The sequence below is a fragment of the Acinonyx jubatus genome, chromosome A2, assembly GCF_027475565.1.
Source record: "Acinonyx jubatus isolate Ajub_Pintada_27869175 chromosome A2, VMU_Ajub_asm_v1.0, whole genome shotgun sequence".
Lineage (NCBI taxonomy): Eukaryota > Metazoa > Chordata > Mammalia > Carnivora > Felidae > Acinonyx > Acinonyx jubatus.
In genome coordinates, this window is record NC_069383.1 from 135,068,792 (window position 1) to 135,088,833 (window position 20,042).

A 20,042-nucleotide genomic window follows, 5' to 3' on the forward strand; every position below is an offset into this window, starting at 1 on the left:
AGTACATCTTAATCTGTATCAGCCACATTTCACGTCCAATAGCCACATGTTGCTGCCGGTACCTTACCAGACAGTGCAGCTTTAACCCACAGTTAACAAACGAAAGCACGTTCACATCCACAGCCAAGTGAGAGTGATGCTTCTTCTCCTGTTTTGGATCACTGATGTCACAATTTCTCTTGGTACTTGAGCCTGAGATGATCCTAGTAGCTCTCTCTCAACTTAGCTTTTTTTATTTTAATGTTTATTTATTTTTGAGAGAGAGAAAGATAGAGCACGAGTAGGGGAGGGGCAGAGACAGAGGGAGACACACAATCCGAAGCAGGCTTCAAGTTTTGAGCTGTCAGCACAGAGCCCGATGCGGGGCTCCAACTCACAATGACCTGCCCTGAAACTAGGAGTCAGACGCTTAACTCACTGAGCCACCCAGGCACCCCCTCTCAGCTTAGCTTTTACAAAGCCAGCATGCCTCCCATGTCCCTCCTGGCCTGTGGGATCCCATAAGCAGGTTGATGCAGTAGCCCAGTGCGTGGCCCCAGTGGTCTGGTGGAGATCTAAGGGCAGACAAGCGTGACCAAAGACTCTTAGGCCTTCTGTATTGGCAGCCCACGGGAGGGATGGCTTGCAGGGACAGCAGGGACTGCATTTCAGGCCATATGTAGGGGAAAATCTGACTCCACCCCTCTATTCTCAGAACATGTGCAGGATGGTGGCTGGTTAAATGGAATGAAGTATATAGTTCCACTTTCCAGATGGGATAAATTAGTTAATTAGTTAATTAGTTTCAAGTTCCCAGCTTGAAAGATACAGAGCCAGAATTTGGAACCAGGGACTTTGGCTCCAGAATCTGTGTTCTTAATCTATTATTAAAGTGCTCTATTGCTTTTAGAGGCCCATGACTTTATTGGCTCATAATAAAGATGAAGTTGCAATATTAGTACGTATGGCTATCATTTATGGAGCAGTTACTATGTATGAGACACTGTGTGTCTCATACATCATTCCTTCAGTTCTCCTAAGAACACTTTGAGACAGCTATTACTGACCCCACTCTACAGATGAGCAAATCAAGGTGTGGAAAGATTGAGTTGCTGGAGTTCTCAGGGTCATTACGTTGCTAAGCTTCGTTTGCAAACAAAGTTTGCCGAGCTCCAAAGTCTATGTCCCTTGCTGGAGGGGTGAACCTCATTATATATTCCAAACTAGCTTCAATGGGAGGCCCGGCATGTGTTAGGCATGATGCTAAAATGCTTTACATATTTCACCTCAGTTCAGGTGAGCCCTGCAAGGTAGCTGTTTTTTATTTCTTTAATTTTTTTAATTTTTTAATTTTTTTTATTTTACAGATGAAGAAGGGAGTGTTCAGAGAAGTAGTAAGTAGAGAAAATGCATACCAAACTCAGATCCATTGGACTCCAAATCCCATTATTTCTTCATTTGTCCATTGTTTTATTGGCTCCTTTTCCCTAGTCACTCGGCCGATATGTATTATCTTCCCACTCGAGGCTAAGTATTGTTCAGACAATGGAGTAGGGACTAGGGCCGGGGCAGGGGGGGCAGTCCTCAAGTGGTTTGCATCCTTCTCTCTGCACTACCTGGATTGTTTTATGTTATTACCATAAGATTCACTATTGTCACACTGTCAATGAATCGAAATTTTGTGAAAAGAGATGTAGTGGATCATCTTCTGTTATAAGGGCTGGGTAATAATCAGTCATCTTGTTTCATGTGCGAAGAGTCTGGTTCCTGCTTGAGAATCCAGGTAAGATTTCATTTCTTCTTTTTTCTTAAGTTACATTTGATTGTGATTGACATATGGTACTTTCCCTTTTTTTAGTTTGTTTTTCAGAGAACTTTATCGATTGATTTGTGGTTCCTCAGCTTTGGAACTAGGGCCTCCTGTTTCTTGTTTTTTTTTTTTTTTTTTTTTATGAAAAGACGTTTTAAAAGATCCTGTGCCTCCTTTTAGCTTAGTCATAGACAATTGATTTCATAATCTTTGTGCAAGAGGAAGGTATTCTTGGCTGTTTGACAACCTCAGAATGGATGCAGTCTTCACTAGCTTGCTGCAATGTTGTCGTAAATCAATATTAAAAACACCCCTTAAAACCTGACTTGATTTCCAGTTGACCCTGCCTTTCCTCTTCACTACAAATAGTAGCAGTATTGCCTGTAAAAGTTGCTACAGATTCAGCGCTTACTTTGAGGCAGGCACTGAGCTGAGACCTTCAAATATATTACTCTGTTTAATCTTCATCAACAATTTGTGAGGTAGACCTCATAACATACAGGTTTTGAGAAAAGAAAGCATCACATAATGGTTAAGTCTATTGTCTTTAGAATCAGTCAGTCTTGGGTTCAAACGTCGACTCTTACTAACTAGCTCTGGAACTCTATTAGGGCTCCGTTTTCCTATCTGTAAAGAGGGGCAATGATGACATTGATTTTCAAAGGGTTTTTGTCAAGTATGCATGAGCTAATTCAATAATACTTAGCTCAGTGCCTGACACATAGTGAGTCCCCAATGAATTTACACACACACACACACACACACACAGACACACACACACACACGGAGACAGATAGGAAAATTCTGTATATAATTGAATAACGGTACAGAAAAGTGTATTGGTATTATTCAGTGGGTTTTGATGGTCAAATAAATCAGGTAGGTTTACTTATTCAATACATCTCCAGTAGGAACCAACTAGGTGCCAGGTCTTCGGAATATAGCAATTAATAAAAGCAGACATGATCCCAGCATTCACTCTGTTGGAGGACAGATCTTACTCAGATATTCCCAGAAGAATATGTAATTGCAGATGATGATAATGGCCTTGCAGGAAAATGAACTGGTGTTTTGAAAACAAACACAAAACTGCCTGGCACCAGTCTAGGTGGACAAGGAGAGAGCTGCACAGATCTGATTGAGTCCAGAATCTCCTTAGGATTATCCCTCCCTTCAGTGGTTCTCAAAGCATGTTGAATAGTAAATACACCACAAAATGACTTATCTGGAAGGTCTATAAATTGGTGTCTAGAGGGAGTTCTATCCACTACCTGCTTATACCATGCCCAAGAAGAATGCACATTGACATAGGTCAGGACCAGAAAGATTTATTGGGTCATTCTGCTAGCAGAGCGAGGTTTAAAAGGAAGGAAGAGTGCTTGCCTAGTGAGAATTTTGGTGACTCACATGACTGCTGAAGCTATTGGCTCTCTGCACTTGCTCACCGGCAACCCTCTCCCCCTTAGAAAGCCAAGCAATAACCAAAGAGGTGAAGAGGTCTGGAGGGGATCTGTTTATATATCTAAATGGTGATACAAGAGGATTCCTGCCTTTCTGGACCTGTATGCTCTCAGAAATTTGGAAGCTTAGGGGAACAATCGGGGCTGTTAATGGTTTTCAGGTGAGCTGTTGGCTTATACAGAAAACAGCACTCTTTCCAAATGATTGGTTATTGATTTTGACACGTCTACCAATAAGTACAGAAACAAGTAAGATGCTCAAGTCCTCGACCAGAGGTGAGTCAACTGTTGAAACCATTTTGGACATCTTAAAAATAACTAGGGGGAAAAAACCCCACATTTGTAGAGTTAGTCAAGGATGAATCTGGAAATTGGAGATGCTTATTGAACATCTTATCAATATTCTTTATTTTAATGTATTTTTTAGCACTTCCAAAATATTTTGGGGGCTGCCATTGAACCAGCTCAATAAAAATACTAAGATGTAGTCAATTAACCATCAGCTTTGTCTACCTGGCATAAAGCATCTGGGCATTGTAAACATATCTGGAAAACAACAGATGCCAGGCAGTGTATAGATGAAACATCTGGAGGAAGTGTGGCATACAGGAGACATGGAGGGAGGCTCAGAGTCACAAGCAGCCAGACTTGAACTTCATCTGTCCCATGTACCCTGGTCTAGAATGTTGTCTCACTGTGTGATCAAAACCACTCTCCCACACACCTGGCTGGCTAGGTCAGAAAAGCAGGCAACTTTTGATCTCAGGGTTGTGAGTTTGAATCCCATGATGGGTGTAGAGATTGCTTAAGATAAGTAAACTTACCTGTTTACTTATAAAAACTACTTATAAAAAACTACCACAGTTTTTTATGTATATAAAACTTGGGAGTCATATATATAGATGATATGTATATATATCACGTGTATATATATATATATGTGTATATATGTGTACATATATATGATGTATATGTATGATATATATGTGCATATATGATGTGCATATATGTATATATCACACACACACACACACACACACTTTCTAAAAAACAGATGACCTACACAGTGGCAAATAGTAGGGGCATAGATAATAAATATGTCAGATATTCCAAAGTAATTTCTTCATTTGTCCAAATATTTTTAGATTCCCCCTCCAACCTATATTTAAAAATGGATGCATTTTATAGGAAATTTCTTCAAGTAAGCTACTCTGAGCAATTTTGACTTAAAGTGCTAGCAGACCTTTCAGGTGCCACCTTCTGAACCAAGTCAGCTCCTCTCTGGTCTCTGTGTTCTCTTGCCATCACCCTCCCTGCAAGTGGAAAGAAGGCCCATCTTCCTCCTTCAGAATTACATAATATTAGAGTGGGAAGGAACTGTCGAGATAAATCCAGGCTGTCAAATACTCCTGTGAAAACATAATCCTATTATTAACTTACTATTCTACACCACTGATATCTCCCAGATAGGACGGAAGAGTTGCTCTGCATGGCTGGAAATAATGCAATAAAGCAAACCTGATCATGGATTTAAAAATTCTCTGGGATACAGTGTTCACATCTGACAGGATCATTATGAGGATCAAAATTATGAAGGATAATTTTAGTATTTTAAAGAATATTTTAATGGTTGCATTAATGGTTAGGAAGATGAAGGTGGTGAAGATGATGTAATCTTCAAGAAACATGGGCTGTTTTTGGCATGGTCAATGACACTGGACCATGAATTCAGCTGTAATGACTTCTTTTTTTCAATCTGTATATTGATGTTCTTTTGAAAACAGATTCATGCTGTTGAAGTATGGCCAAAGTGTTGTTATTGCAGTCTCTAAAGTTTGAGCCAGTGGCTCTGTGTGGGTAGAACTTCAAGCCTCTTTGGCACCAACGAAGAAGTCTGGCAGCAACCAGGTGTGTGTATGTGAGTATTTCATCTGGTTGCAATACACAACTGGAAAAGAACTGGGGTAATTGTGTTAAGACATGGAAGGTCACTTGGAGAATGCCTGGTGAATGAGCCATTGCTACAATCAGTGAATGCCCAGATCACTGTTACATTCCCAGAAAGTACACTGTATGTGGTATTTAAAGTGTTTTCCCATGTTGGCTTCATTCACTGGATTGTAGGTTCCTTGAGGATGGGACAGTCTTCACCACCTGTGTCCCTAGTCAAATGTCTGGTGTATGTATAACTTCTCATATATATCCACTGCATGGAAGAAGAAAGGACAGAGAGCTCACATTTGGCATAGTCACTTGGAAAATCATTTGGATTTCAAAAATTTGCGTGTTTCCTAAATTATCTCAAAGATACAAGAAACTCATGACACTGGCTATCTATAAAAAAGAAAATGAAATGGCTGGAAACAGGGATGGAAGAAGGGCTTTTGGGGTTTTGGTTTTATTATTTTTATTTACCTTACCCTTACCCCTGGTATGCCCTTTTAAATGACTGGATTTGAAAACATTAGCATAATTTTAGAATAGGCATATTTTACTGGATTTGACCTTTGGCAATTGTGAGAAACTTTCTGTTTAGGGGGATGATTATGATTATATTTCACACCTTACTCCCACCATTTTTTTTTTTTTTTTTTGCAAGTGAGCAAGCGTTAGCACAGCTAGGTTCATGAAAAGAGCTGCTATTTTTTTCAAGCATTCCTTATGCCTTTCTAGAATTGAAGGCCCATTATTCTGTCATATATCAACCCATCTGTCAGCCCTCAACAGATGGTTAAAATGAAGAACTTCTAAAATACCAAGGAGGAAATTATCCTGCACTTCACCATCTACAGCTTCGATTTACTCTGACTTTGGAAAATTCCTTTGCCACTTCGCCACTCATCATACCAAGTGAAAGTGAGGGAAAATATTACATTTGAATTACAAAGTAGAAGCCATTCCTCAAAAAGGTGGCTATTGGATTCACAGACGTTGGCTTTACTCTGTCAGTTGGAGAGAAGACAAAACTGGGTTCGAGTCTCAGTTGTGCTGCCTCTTAGCAGCCTAGCTTTGGATGGTTTATTTGACTTGCTAGGCCTTTATTCCTTCAATGGAAATAGGAGAGAATGAATAGAAACTCTATATTAGAGAGTTAATGAGGGAATGAAAAAAAAAGGATAATCTGTGGGACAGTATCTTGCACAAGGCACCTAATAAAAGATAAATGTTACTATTTTCACCATTGGTTCTCCCCTTCTCATCTCATTTTCCAGATTTATCCTAGATCTAAGATTCTGTGTCTCTGGCAGGCAAGATTTGAGCAGGTGCCTAAGGACAGAAATCCAGCAGATACGAAAAGGGGTCCAAGTGCGGATGAGTCTGGGTGTGTGTCTGTCTGTCTGCAATGTGTGTTGTATACATAGTGTAACCATTGGAAAGGCTGGGTGGTTATTCCATGTATGTGAAGAGGAAGGGTAGGGAGACCATGGAAGTGAAATATTGTTGCATTCTGGGGGTATGTATTTATTGTAAGCCTCAGGGTCCCAGAGACTTCTGCCCAAACCCTCCCAAAGAGAGTCATCATATGTTTTCTTGGTTTTCATTTTCACTCCAGATGAAATAAATATTTGCGATTTTTACCCTGTCTAGGCATAAATATTAATTGAATCCTAACTTCTGTTTCATGCTTTACTTAGCTGTTTCCACTTATTTTTGTCAGTTCTATCATATTTCCAACATGTAACTGTTAGAATTTAACATTTACAGTTTTTTTTTTTTTTTTTTTTTTTTTTTTTGCAGTGGGAGTGTTTGGGAAAAGAGTCTCCCTCTCCCCAGTGTTACTCTTTCAAGAGTGCTGATGTGAGTGATAAGAGATAACCATCTCTTGGTTGGTTGGAGGTGTGAGATGTGTCCCAGGACAGGGGCTTCTCAACTTCCTGTGCCACAAATCTCCTAGGATCTTGTGCAGATTCTGACTCGGTAGGTCTGGAGTCAATCTGAGAGTCTGCATTTCTAACAGGACTGTTGGTCCATGAATAAATCGTGACATGCAGGGTCATAGCCTATGAGGGAACTTCTTTAAAAACTTCCCGGTCTCTTATGCTTTGGCCCTCTCCCACTCTTATTTATTTATTTTTTTTAATTTTTTTTTCAACGTTTATTTATTTTTGGGACAGAGAGAGACAGAGCATGAACGGGGGGGTGGGGGCAGAGAGAGAGGGAGACACAGAATCGGAAACAGGCTCCAGGCTCTGAGCCATCAGCCCAGAGCCCGATGCGGGGCTCGAACTCACGGACCGCGAGATCGTGACCTGGCTGAAGTCGGAGGCTTAACCGACTGCGCCACCCAGGCGCCCCCAATGTAATTTTTATAATCACTGCCGCACCTATTCCACTGTCATTTCTGATAGAAGCAGATAGAATAAAAATCTCTTACAAATAAAAAAGAAACACATATGTGCTGTTTTTTCTTTTCTTTCTTTTTTTCTGAACTGGCAGCTTACCGAAACCTGTGGAGCTGAGTTTCAGGGGATTAGGACTAACATTATCAGACAAAAGTCCAATAATATGCACTTAGCTCAACTGCGTATTATTATTAGAATCTGGTCTTGAGAAGTGAGCCTATGTGGGCTCCATTTGACCCGCGGTATATTAGAATCTGTAATAATGAGATCTCATAATATGCCATATTGTATCCTGTTGATGAGAGGAAGAAATTAGTTACTAAAGAAGGGAAGGTTCTACATAAGATATTCTTAGTCACAAAGAGGACCCTGAGTCCACACAAATGTGCACAAAGTAGCTGAAGCTGTAATAATCTTGCCCCAGTTTGCAGAGCTCCCTCTGTTAAGTGCTGCTCATAATATTATTCCCCCTTTTCTTCTTCAATATTACTTTGGCTATTCAGGGTCTTTTGTGGTTCCATACACATTTTAGGATTGTGTGTTCTAGCTTTGAGAAGAATGCTGGTGCAATTTTGATTGGGATTGCATTAAATGTGTAGATTGCTTTAGGTAGTGTTGACATATTACTTGGCAGTGAGAAAGAATGAAATCCTGCTATTTGCAGCAACGTGGATGGTACTGGAAGGTATTATGCTACATGGAGTAAGTCAGTCAGGGAAGGACAGATATCATATGTTGTCACTCCTATGTGGACCTTGGGAAACTTACCAGAAGACCCCGGGGGAAGGGAAGGGGAAACAATAGTTACAAACAGAGAGGGAGGGAGGCAAACCACAAGAGGCACCAAAAAAAAAAAAAAAAAAAATTCCCCTTTCTTTAGAAATGGTTTCCACTATTACAAAAATGATGCCAAACAGAAAGCATTTTTTTAAGGGCACAAAAAAAAGCTGTACCCCATTCTGGAGGTAAGAATGCAACATCCTGTTTCCATATTTTACAAACCATCCCCACTCTGTTTATGCACTTTGGCAAACAGTATTGAACCCACTGGAAAACACCGGGGAAATACACATTTTGCAAGTACTTTGTTTTGATGATTTTGAGAGAATGTGAAAGCCAAATTATGGTACCTGTTAAGGTAATGGTGTGTAGCTTAAGTTAAAAAGAAGTCCACATGTGCAATCACAATTACCTTTTAAAATGTGGTGGAAATATGAGAGTTGAATACACAAGCAGAGATGGGGTCTTAGAGCTTTCTGTAATGAGAAAATCACCAAGAACTGAAATAATCTGTGATAAACCTTTCCATTTCCCAAGGCGGGCGGTGTCCTTGCTTTTGTGCATACATGAGGTTGTGTGGGCTTGTGTTTAACAGCCACGTATGAAAAACACGTATCTTTGACTATCGGGATCGCTTCCGTTCAGGGAGCTGCTCTCACTGCGAGAACCACGAGGGAGCCGAGATAGAACATACTGTTCTGCTGATGCTGTTTGATGAGACAGCAGCAGATCAGCTGCAAGTTGGAAAGGAGTTTTTATTTTTTCTTTACATCTTTTGTATATGCATATGCATGTGTTGTGTTTATAAAAAAAAAAGGCAAAACCCGACATCTATTGAACGATCACATGTCAGGTTCACGTTCAGCACACTTTGCTATCCTGTTGGCTTGGAATGGCCATGAGGTTTTTATGCTTGATTTTGTTTCAGTGACAACTCCCCCAATCCCACCTTGTTCAAAGGGCTCAAAAGAATGGTTCTCTATCTAGTGCTCCTTTGAAGAAATTTATGAAGAGTCAATTTGGAATAGAGGCTGGCTGAGTCTTTCTTCTGGTTTAGTACATAGCTTTCTGACCATACTCAGAACAGTGGTAGAAATACACCCCTTGGAGACCACTTCTCTATTTCCCCGTCTCTCTATTTTTCATTCTTTAGTGGGACAGTAGAGCCCAGGGGTTAATTGCTACAGTTCTGAAGTCAGGTCTGGATTCTTTAGCGCTCACTCATTGTGTGACCTCAGCCAAGATCCTTAAACCCTCCTGGTTCCCCCATCTCTAAACTGGGGGATGATGCCTATCTCACACAACTTTGTGAGTATTAAATGAGATACATGAAACACTCATTGCATGCCTGGCATATGGCAAATCCTCAATAAATATTAACTGTTGAAATGATTACTTCTAGATATACCAACCATAGGCCAGAACCATCTAACAAGGAGGTTGACTTGTCAAGAATGAATTCTCAAAGCAGATCACTGATAGCAGAGGTGAAGCCTTTCTGGAAGTGAGACTCTGTATGCTGGATACCAACCCACTTGGCTAGAATGACAACCCACTGGTTTTTCCGGACCAGAGACTCTGGAGTGGTAACTAAATCTAACGAGTTTTGACTCTAGGTTGATTTAAAAGGGTGGCCTTTGCATTAGGTTAATGCTTCAGCGTTTTGGAGGCTAAGCATCAGCTGAGTTTCTCCCTTGGAGGCACTTGTATTGCACCATGTGCCTGGCTTTTGTGGCTCTTTCTTTCCACATTGAGAGCTACCCTGCATTTCACTCCCCACAGGCAGTGCCTTACTTCGGATCTGTATTGCTACCAGCAAGGAACAGTTAGTGAAGTGTTTTTTTGAGTCATATTTTTTAGTTGCCCTAGGGCACTTAATTTCATGAATTTGGAAAAGAAATGTAGTCCTTCCCAGAGATACTGTTGGGTTTGCTAAATCACCTGCTAATCATCAATACACATATATTTTCTGCAAGGTAAGTGGGACTTTCTCAAAAGGGAGTTTTATTCTAAAGAGGTTTTGATGAGTTTTGCTCATAAAAAAGTAATGAAATAGAGAGGCTTCTTTTTCGAATATGCACCAACTTCTTTGTTTTTAAATACAAAATGGATGTGGGACTAATTTCACCTTAGCCATTAAAGAGCTCCTACCTCAATTGAGTCATCTAATGACTATTTATAAGCACGCATGGAAGACCTTTCAAATGAAAATTCATAATTCATTTTTAATAATTTTTAAATGGAACTGTCTTCCACCGCACCCCACCCCCGCCACGCTTGGCATTCAAAACTAAGGAGAAATATCAGAGTGTTCTTCTTTAAAATGACAGATGATAAGTTTATTGTTTGTTTGTTTTTATAGCTAGATAGAAGGAACCAACCTCAAAAAGAATTTGAAATTACTTATGCACTTCAAGCGAGAACTAGGAAAATTTGCTAGATGATCCAGGACAATAAAAAACACCGAAAGAAGCAAACAACAACAACAAAAAATCAGTAAACATCATTGATTGTTCCTTCATTTTCCGTCTCTCAACTGTGCTTCTAGACACGAGGAATATAGTAGTGGACAAAAGCAGACAAAAATTTTTACAGAATGTACTTTCCCACGGAGAAGACAGACAATGAACAAGGTAAGTAACTGACCTACATGGTGATTTGGGTAGTAGGTAAGGGATATGGAGAAAAATTAATGCCGGAAAGAAGGATAGGAACCTGATATAATGGGGAAGTGGGTGCTGAAATTCTAGGTAGGGTGGCCAGGAAGACCTTATTAAGAAGGTAGGTTTTGAGTAAAGACCTGAAGGAAATAAGGGAACCAGCCACGTGGATATGTAGGGAGAACCTTCCAGGTGGAAGGAAGAGCAGGCACAAGGGCTCTGAGATGGGAGAGAGCCTGGTGGGTTTATCAGTCTAGAGAAATGAACACTTAAAATTTTTTTTTTCAACGTTTTTTTTTTATTTTTATTTTTGGGACAGAGAGAGACAGAGCATGAACGGGGGAGGAGCAGAGAGAGAGGGAGACACAGAATCGGAAACAGGCTCCAGGCTCTGAGCCATCAGCCCAGAGCCTGACGCGGGGCTCGAACTCACGGACCACGAGATCGTGACCTGGCTGAAGTCGGATGCTTAACCGACTGTGCCACCCAGGCGCCCCGAGAAATGAACACTTTAATTAATTTGCTTGAAATGACGAAAGGGTGGTTCTTTACCTTTTTAAGTCAGAGAGTCTTTATAGGATGGGCTAACAAATGTACGACATCTACTGTTCCAAGGAGATTGGACTTGGGGGAAGGATGTGGGGAGGAAAAGGTCATGGTCACACTGTCAACAAGAGGTGACAAGAGTCTGCCTTAGGGGCATGGCAGTGGATTCAAGCAAGAGATAATAAGGAGATAGATTTGATGGTGCTTAGTGAGGGATTCGATTTAGAAGTGGAGAGAAGGTGCTACAGAAAACACCCGGGTTTCTGGCTGGGAAGACGGCAGTTCCATTTACTGGGGACCCAACTCTATGATGCTGGGATACCCAGCAATCAAACTCTATCAGCTCAGTATGCTGGCTTGGTGGACCTGCCCCCCTGAACTCAGGAAGTTCTGGGGTGCACGTGTGTCAGACTCGTGGATGGTTATCTCATCAAGATGTATGTGTGGGTTCTGTGTACCCCATTAAAATTATACTCATGGTAGGAAGTACCACGGTATTTCAAAATCTTCTCTTTGGCTAGGGGTAAAGGAAATCTCCTACTTTTTCATATCAAAACCCTTTAGAAGGGAGAGCTTCTCATGGTCAGCACTGCTACCTTAAGTTCTGAGGTCTTCTTTGAGAGCCCTTTCCTTATTTAGCCCTAAGATACGGGAATTCTGAAGTCATAGCTTCTCTTTCATTCCTAGTCCCTCTCCACATTCTCATATTCTCTGAATTTCAGATCTGCACCGATCTCTTTGCTACTATCCATACATGGATGCCCACAGTCCTGCAATTTAACTTGTTTGAAAAGAACTCCATGTACACCCCCTGCCGCCAACCCTACTCTTCCTTCTGCAGGTATTGGCTCATTTCATACTGGGGAGCCTTGTTTAGCTCCTTCTCCCTCCTGCTTCCCTCCTGCTGTCCTTGGGGATAGTGTAAGGTGGTGACTACCAGCCCAGGCCCTGGACCAGACAGATCTGGACGCACTTCTGGCTCAGCTGTTCACCTGCCATGTTACTTACCTTGGGCCTCCCTTAAAATGGGAGCAAAAACACTTAGCTCCTAGGCTTTCTGTGAACTTGAAATGGATAATGCATGCAGAGCCCTTGGGGTTTCATGCCCGACATGTAGTATGTAGTACGTATGTAGTATGTGCTCAAGAAAGAGTTAGGGTTTGACAAGACTCTTATCGCTTCCTCTTTACATATTGCAATTGTCTGCTAATCAGCCCCCTACCTCCATTACCATATTATCTAGTTGTTAACATAAGCTTTTTAAAACACTGGTTTGCTAATATCCTTCTCCAAGGGAAAACTTCCAAAGGTGTAGATAAGTGTCTTAGAAGTTATCCTACCTTGGGAACATTTTTTTTTTTTTTTTGGAAGGAAGAGGTGGGGGGTCAGAGATCTTTTATACAATATAAATCTATGCTCCACAATTAGGCTTATCTCATCTTTAATAGCCTCATCGCCTACTAAATCCTCCAGCTTTTTTAAAAAAAATATAATTTATTGTCAAGTTGGCAAACATACAGTGTATACAGTGTGCTCTTGGTTTTGGGGGTAGATTCCCATGATTCATCGCTTATAAACCCTCCAGCTTTAAATATACTCACCCTTAGACACATTCACACACCTCACCACACATATCCTCACTCACATATACCCATACTCACAAACACCCTCACTCCACACACATCCACACTGACCCTCACCAACAACCCACACTCACACACACCCGCACACACCTCCTTCTGCCCTCTTCTGTGTTCTCTACCTCACTCTATTTCTCTCCTCATGGAAGAAGCTTCCTACCATATTTGCCCATAGAGAATCAACCTTTGTTTTCACATTAGACCTTCTGCTCCTCGGGAAAAAAAAAAAAAATCTGCTTCTATGGTTGGAATCAATCCCTTGTTCTTCCTCTCTTCTTATATAACCGTTTGTTCTTCCCTCTTGGCAGAGTGAGCCAAATAGCCCTTAAGCTAGGACCCCCGAAAATTCAACTTTCTCTGGACCTCAGAGCTTAGCATAGTGTCTTGCACATAATGACTTCTCAGTAAGTGTTCGTTGAATTCAATTAAAAAGATTTCAGTCTCTAAGAGCTAAATGTAAACACGCAGACCGCATTGAAGCCTTGCCTTTACCGGCCACCTGTTGCTTCCCGGTTCACAGTTTACCTTACAGCTGAGTGTGAGAATCATATTTGCAGGGCCGTCTGTTTCACAAATTGCCAACAGGCCTGGCTTTGCCCCGTCTCTGCATCAGCACACCTTCCATTTAGTTCTCGCCAGTGAGCCTTTTTGGTGAGATTTACCACTTGACAGTTCAGACCAGAGATTAAAAACTGGTTCAACCAGTTTGACTACCTTAACTTGGCAGTGGTTAGGGGTAGAGTGAATGAGGAAAGGGAGTGTCTGTGGGTCACTGGGTCATGGGTTTCTGAGGCCCACCTTTGTCCCGGTCGATGTGTTTACCGATGACTGGGAAGAAGATTTAGATGACAGATTTTTCTATGCATGGAATACTGTGGTCTGGCCTGACATACTGTTAAGCAGAATGATGGCACAGTTTTAAGAAAATCAGACAGCTGCTTCTTGAAACTTGGAAAGTCATTCCAACTGAGAATTCCCTTCCTAACTTTGGGTGAGGGAAATGGCCAAGAACTTTCTAAAATTAGCACCAGTTCCCTTATCCTTATACAAATTACCATCTGGTGTTTGTTTCGTGTATTCGAAGAAAGCCAGCTGGAATGGAGAATATCAAATACCAGTAACATTTTAGTCTGAAAGGTCCACTTGACATCAAACTCATACCAAGTAGCGAAATCTCAATCTATATAAAGGTGATGGATGCTGTTGATCTTGTGGCAAGGAGAATCTTCTTAATCTAGTTTAGGAAGACACGGCATATTATAGTTTCAGTTAGGTATTTCTCTGTTGCAGTTATGTATCAGAGGGGACTATAGAATAAAGCAAGTTATTTCACTAAAGTTGGAGATAGTAACTTTATTGTTCCTAATATTTACTCATAACAAAACCATGACACTTTGGATTGATTATACCAAAGTAGATGTTTATTTTCATGATAACTGCACTAAAGATGTTAAACAAACTCTGAAATAGAGTTTAGTACAAATAGGAAGTTAACTTGAAGCCTCAATGTCTTTCTTCCAAAGCCTAGGCTTGGAGAAGTCACAAACCACACTCGTTATTCACTTCACTCTTTAACACGTTTCTACATAAGATCTTTCTGACCTGCTTCTATCTCCTCCCGACAAAGTATGCTTGCTGCTGGAAATAGTTCTACCCACCCAGGAAACATGAAGCCCAGACTTGTCCCCTCATGTTTCCAAGGGATTCACAATTAAATTTCCTTTGAATAAGCTGAAGACAGTGTGTGAATATTATCTCTTCGGTAAAGCTTTTCCCTCCAACCACAGGGAGAGTTAGCCTAGCTCTTCTGTCTGTAGCCACAGCATTACAGAGACCTCACCTGGAGCTCAGAGCCATGAGAACCGTATCTGGGGAAGATTATTTTTATCTGCTACTTCTAACTGGTTCCTGTGCAGGGAGGAACGCTTGGTGACTGAGCAAGGCTAATGGGTGTGGAGATTCAGGCTGGGACAGCGCTACGTTTGTGATCAAAAAGGGCAGCAGGGGATCATGGAAGAAGGAAAATCTGGAAGGCTGGAGAGGCTGATGGAGGAAGGTTTAAGAAGCAGAGGAGGTAGCTGTTGGCCTCAGAGCACTTGGCAGAGGGCAGGCATGAAATGGGGGCCTGGAATGAAGAATAAGCCTCTAGCAAGGTTTTATTTATTTCTATTAACTTAAATTTTTTTTAATGTTTATTTTTGAGACAGAGAATGCGTGCACATGCATGAGCAGGGGAGGGGCAGAGAGAGAGGGGGACAGAGAATCTGAAGCAGGCTCCCCTCTGTCAGCACAAAGCCCGAAGCAGGGCTCGAACCCACAAAATGTGAGATCGTGACCTGAGCCGAAGTCAGATGTTCAACCAACCAAGCCGCCCAGGTGCCCCTATTTCTATGAACTTTTTATAGCGTAACAAGCAATGTAAACTTTCCAACTCCCCATGAACTCCTCTATACGTCTCACACCTAGCTCATGTGTATAACATGTGGGCTCTAACTGTGCCTTGTTTGTTTAGGACAGGCCATTTGCAGGGTTTCACCTGTTGTCCTGCCTTCATTACTTGACCGTGTTCACGTTCAGTTTCACAATATGTCTGTTTGGGTGACAAACTGTAAGGTCACACAAAGTAGTTCTTATCTGACTGTACTTTGAAGACCATACCACATTTTATCCCTAAATTGCCTGTTTACCTATCTCGATTCCAGAGATCACGGGTTCAGGCTCCAGAGGGATAGGATACGGTCTTTGTTAATTCATTTGAACACCACGTACTAAGTTTAATATTGTATGTGTTAGGTGCTGGGATACGATGAGAAGATATCTGCACTCAAATATCTTAAGGGGAGCGGCACCTGGGTGGTTCAGGTGGTTAAGCAGCTGACTCGTGATCTCGGCTCAGGTCATGATCTCACAGTTGTGAAGTCGAGCCCTGCTTCTGGCTCTGAACTGATAGCAAGGAACCTGCTTGGGATTCTCATTCTCTCTCTCTCTCTCTCAAAATAAATAAATAAACTTAAAAAATAAGATCTTCAGGGAAGAGGCTGAGATGTACTCACACAATTATACACCTGAGAGATAAGGCTTGCAACAGAGTTCCTCCACCTTGGCACTGATTGACATTTTGGACCAGATAACTCTTTGTTGGCCTGGGCGCTCCAGGATGTTGAACTCCATCCTGGGTCTCTACAAGTACATGCCAGTAGCACCCCCTCCAGTAGTGACAACCAAAAATGTATCCAGACATTGCCAGATTTTATCCCCACCCAGCTGCCATCCCAATGTGGAGAAGCATCCATTAAGTCAAAACACAGGGCATCATGGGAGGAGCACCTAACCCAGACTTGGACAGAATCTTATTAATTTTTCATCCTCAACTCTGACTTGACACTTAATAAGTGCTTAATGAATTAATGCAATGCATAATATCATGCTATCCTTCAGGATTATTGGAATAAAGTCTAGCAAACTAGGGGGAAGTTCAAGTATGAGGTCTTAGGCAGAAGTCGGCCAATTCAGAATTTCACTCTGAATCACAGGCCCCAACATTGTTCCCAGAAATACCCTATGGCCACAAAGGAACCTGCTCCCTAAATATCACAGCACAGATTTTCTAGCAGTTATTTTCCTGTTAATAAATACTGATTGTCAAGCACTTTGGCAAATATCAGGTGCCTTAAATGCTAAATAGTCATTATAAAGCCACATAAATATTTTAGATTCATCATCCACAGCAGGGAAAGCAGAGCCCTGATTCTAGGAGGGAAAAGAAAAAAAAAGCCTTGACATTCAACTAATGGCTTCACTAACTGATGCACCCACCTGGGAGGCTGAAATTTGGTCCGTCTCAGAAGTGAATGTTCTTTGCAAAACAGAGTTAAATCTATCTCAACTTCAGTGGAGGCGTCCTGTCCCCAAGCCAGCCATTGTTTTGATGTAAATGAAGACAAGAAAATTCACCGCACTACCCACATGTTCCTTTCACACAGCCTCTGCCCTGAACCAGACTGACATGGAATAATGGGAAGACAGGGGCTTGAGGAGACTGATTCATGTCAGCCTTTCTTGGTGGACTCAGACAAACTGGACGATAATGGAGCTTTCTGGAAGAGGCTGTGTGATTTTGGACAAGTGACAACTTCCCTAGGTCCCCATGGGTAAGGTGGAGGACAAAAGGAGTAACGATTTCGAAGCAGCTCACAGCACTCATGGTTATACCTGCAGTTTTACATCCGTGAAGACTGATGGAATTCAGGGGTCCCCAGCATTGATTTTTATTTTGGGGGTGGGAGAGATGGCACACAAAAATCAGCCCCTCAACAGTCCTGACGCCCTTGCTTAACAGGCTCCCTAAAGTGTGGTAAAACCCCACGGAGTATCGTTCTGAGGCTGGCAGCCACATGGAATGAATGAATGGGCCAGTCCGAGCTAATTCCCAGCTTGCCCCTCTCCAGGACGGTTTTGCATTAACGGCTGTGGTGTCCTATTGACTGGAACATGATCCAGCTGTTAGCCCGGGTCTTTAAGTTACTGAGTCCTCTGGGAACCCTCTGAAAACCCCCTTTGCCCAAGGTAAGTATTCCCAGCAACCGCACAAGAGACTCACTGATGTTATTTAGAAGTTGCAATTAATAGTGAGATTTTTTTTCCCCCTGATGGATCAGTGTTCCCCTAATTGCCAAGCCATAATTCTTTGCTGATTCCCCAAAGGTTCATTTTATTTGGAGATTTTTAAAGCACACACAAAACCCAGAAGAATAGTTGTTCCTTTGTTTTAATGTTGCTGCTAAGCTTAAAAAAAAAAAAAAAAAAAAAAAAACCTCCTCCCTCCTTTAATCCCTTCAGGAAATGCCTCATTCTCAATACTTATTAAAAATGGGGAAGCAGTCCTAGGTGGCTTGTGGAGGTCGAAGTTCATAAAGTGAATATGCATAAAGGCAGCAGAATATCAAGTTTTCATAATTACACCTTTTCCTGCATACATTTCCTGCAGTGAAATCGGCTTTGATTTGGTCTGATTTAATATAGTCTTTCTAATTTAAACCTATCCCTTCACTTCTACTTTGCTGTTGTTCAACTTTAGATGGGAAAAATGGGTTCCTATTTCCCACTTTCACACACCAATAAGGATTCTGTATTTCTAAACAAGAGTGATGAGATAGCATTTAATTTCTGACCTCTGTCCCTAATTCCAGAGCTTTGGGGAAGGAAAGTATTTCTGTTTTGGAGAGATAAACTATGAAATGAGAGGGCAAAAGAGGATGGAGAGACGCAGGCTTAGGCAACTGTGTCTAGCATAATGCCTTACTCAAAGTCAGCAGGTATCAGTCTTTGTTGCAAGAACAATGCTTAAGATAGGAGAGGAGGCTCTGAATAATCTTGTAGCAAAAGACATAGTTAAGAGCACATATTAAAAAAACCCCATAGTTAGAAGTGGAATTTTGATGAAAACGAAGTCCTGTTACAGCAATCTGGTTCAATAGGTAGAAAAAAATCAGTGAAGGACACTGAGTTGAACTATAGCTTCCATGCTGCTTGCTTTGCTATCCTGGGACACAGGGTTGCATGGGGAACTCTCAGATGTATGATTGGTCTAAATGGAAAGTCAAATGCATGTGGGGACTGAAGTTCTAGTTCATGAGCCACGGACACCCCAACTGGAGCTTTTGGGAATTCTCATATTTCTCTTGGAGGAGACATTTGTTATGTGTAGCTAGTGCTGACCTCAGTTCCTGGCACAAAGGAGGAATTCGACAAATGTGCGAAGGGTTATAACAGACACTATTCTTGAGGTCTAGCATGAAAGGTCATTCATTTCCCCCCCCCCTTTTTTTTTTAGAAATAGAGCATGTGAGTGGGGGAGAGGGATGGGGGGCGGGAGAGAGAGAGAGAGAGAGAGAGAGAGAGAATCCCAAGCAGGCCCCACACTCAGCATGGAGTCTGACACAGGGCTTGATTCTGCAACCCTGGGACTGGGATCATGCCCTGAGCCAAATCAAGAGTCAGATGCTCAACTGACTGAGCCACGCAGGCACCCCATTTCACTTTTAATACCGATGTTAGGGAACTATAGCTGTGTTAGAAATAGTCTTTGCCCTTCAGATATTTAATAATGAATCGGGGAATCAGAGAAAACCACGTCTAACTAAAATACGAGGTAGTAATGGTTTTCATACACAAAACCTTTTTCACACAGAGCCATGGAGGTCTGAAAAGCAGGAATTCATAGATCTTCAGGAATATGAAAGGTGTGGAAGGTGAAGGTAGATTTGAAAGGTAAAGGAATATTTCATGGAACACACGGCATTGGAGAGGAGTCTTTGGTGAGGAGTCTAACTTTGATAGGCTAAGATGGGAGAGGTGAGGAGAAAGACCATTCCTAGTGGCAGACAGAGGTGCAGTAACTATCTTGGGGGAATGATAAGGGCTCCAGTTTGGCTAAAACAAGGGATTAGGGATTGGAAGGAGACGGCTCTGAAAAGTAGGTGAAGGGGTCACGGCTTTGGAGGCCTTGAATGCTGGAGTGAGGAGTCAGTCTTCATTTCCACAAACCACAGATATTTGAAATGATGGCTAGAAAAATGGAAGACAGGAGGTAGGAGACCCCTTCATTAAGAATCTACATATGGGGGTGTCTGGGTGGCTCAGTTGACTGAATAGCCGACTCTCGGTTTCAGCTCAGGTAACGATCCTGGGGTCATGGGATGGAGCTCCACATGGGGCTCTGTGCTGAGCGTGGACCCTGCTGAAGATTTGCTCTCTCTCCCTCTGCCCCTTCTCTGCTAGCATGCGTGTGTCTGTGCTCTGTCTCTCTCAAAAAAAGTCTCCAT

At 41.8% G+C, this 20,042-nt stretch overlaps 1 protein-coding gene across 2 annotated transcripts in view; it reads right to left on the reverse strand.

Moving 5' to 3' along the window:
• Positions 1–20,042, reverse strand: part of SYNPR (synaptoporin) — a 312,280-nt gene that overhangs the window by 15,979 nt on the left and 276,259 nt on the right. The window lies entirely within an intron of this gene.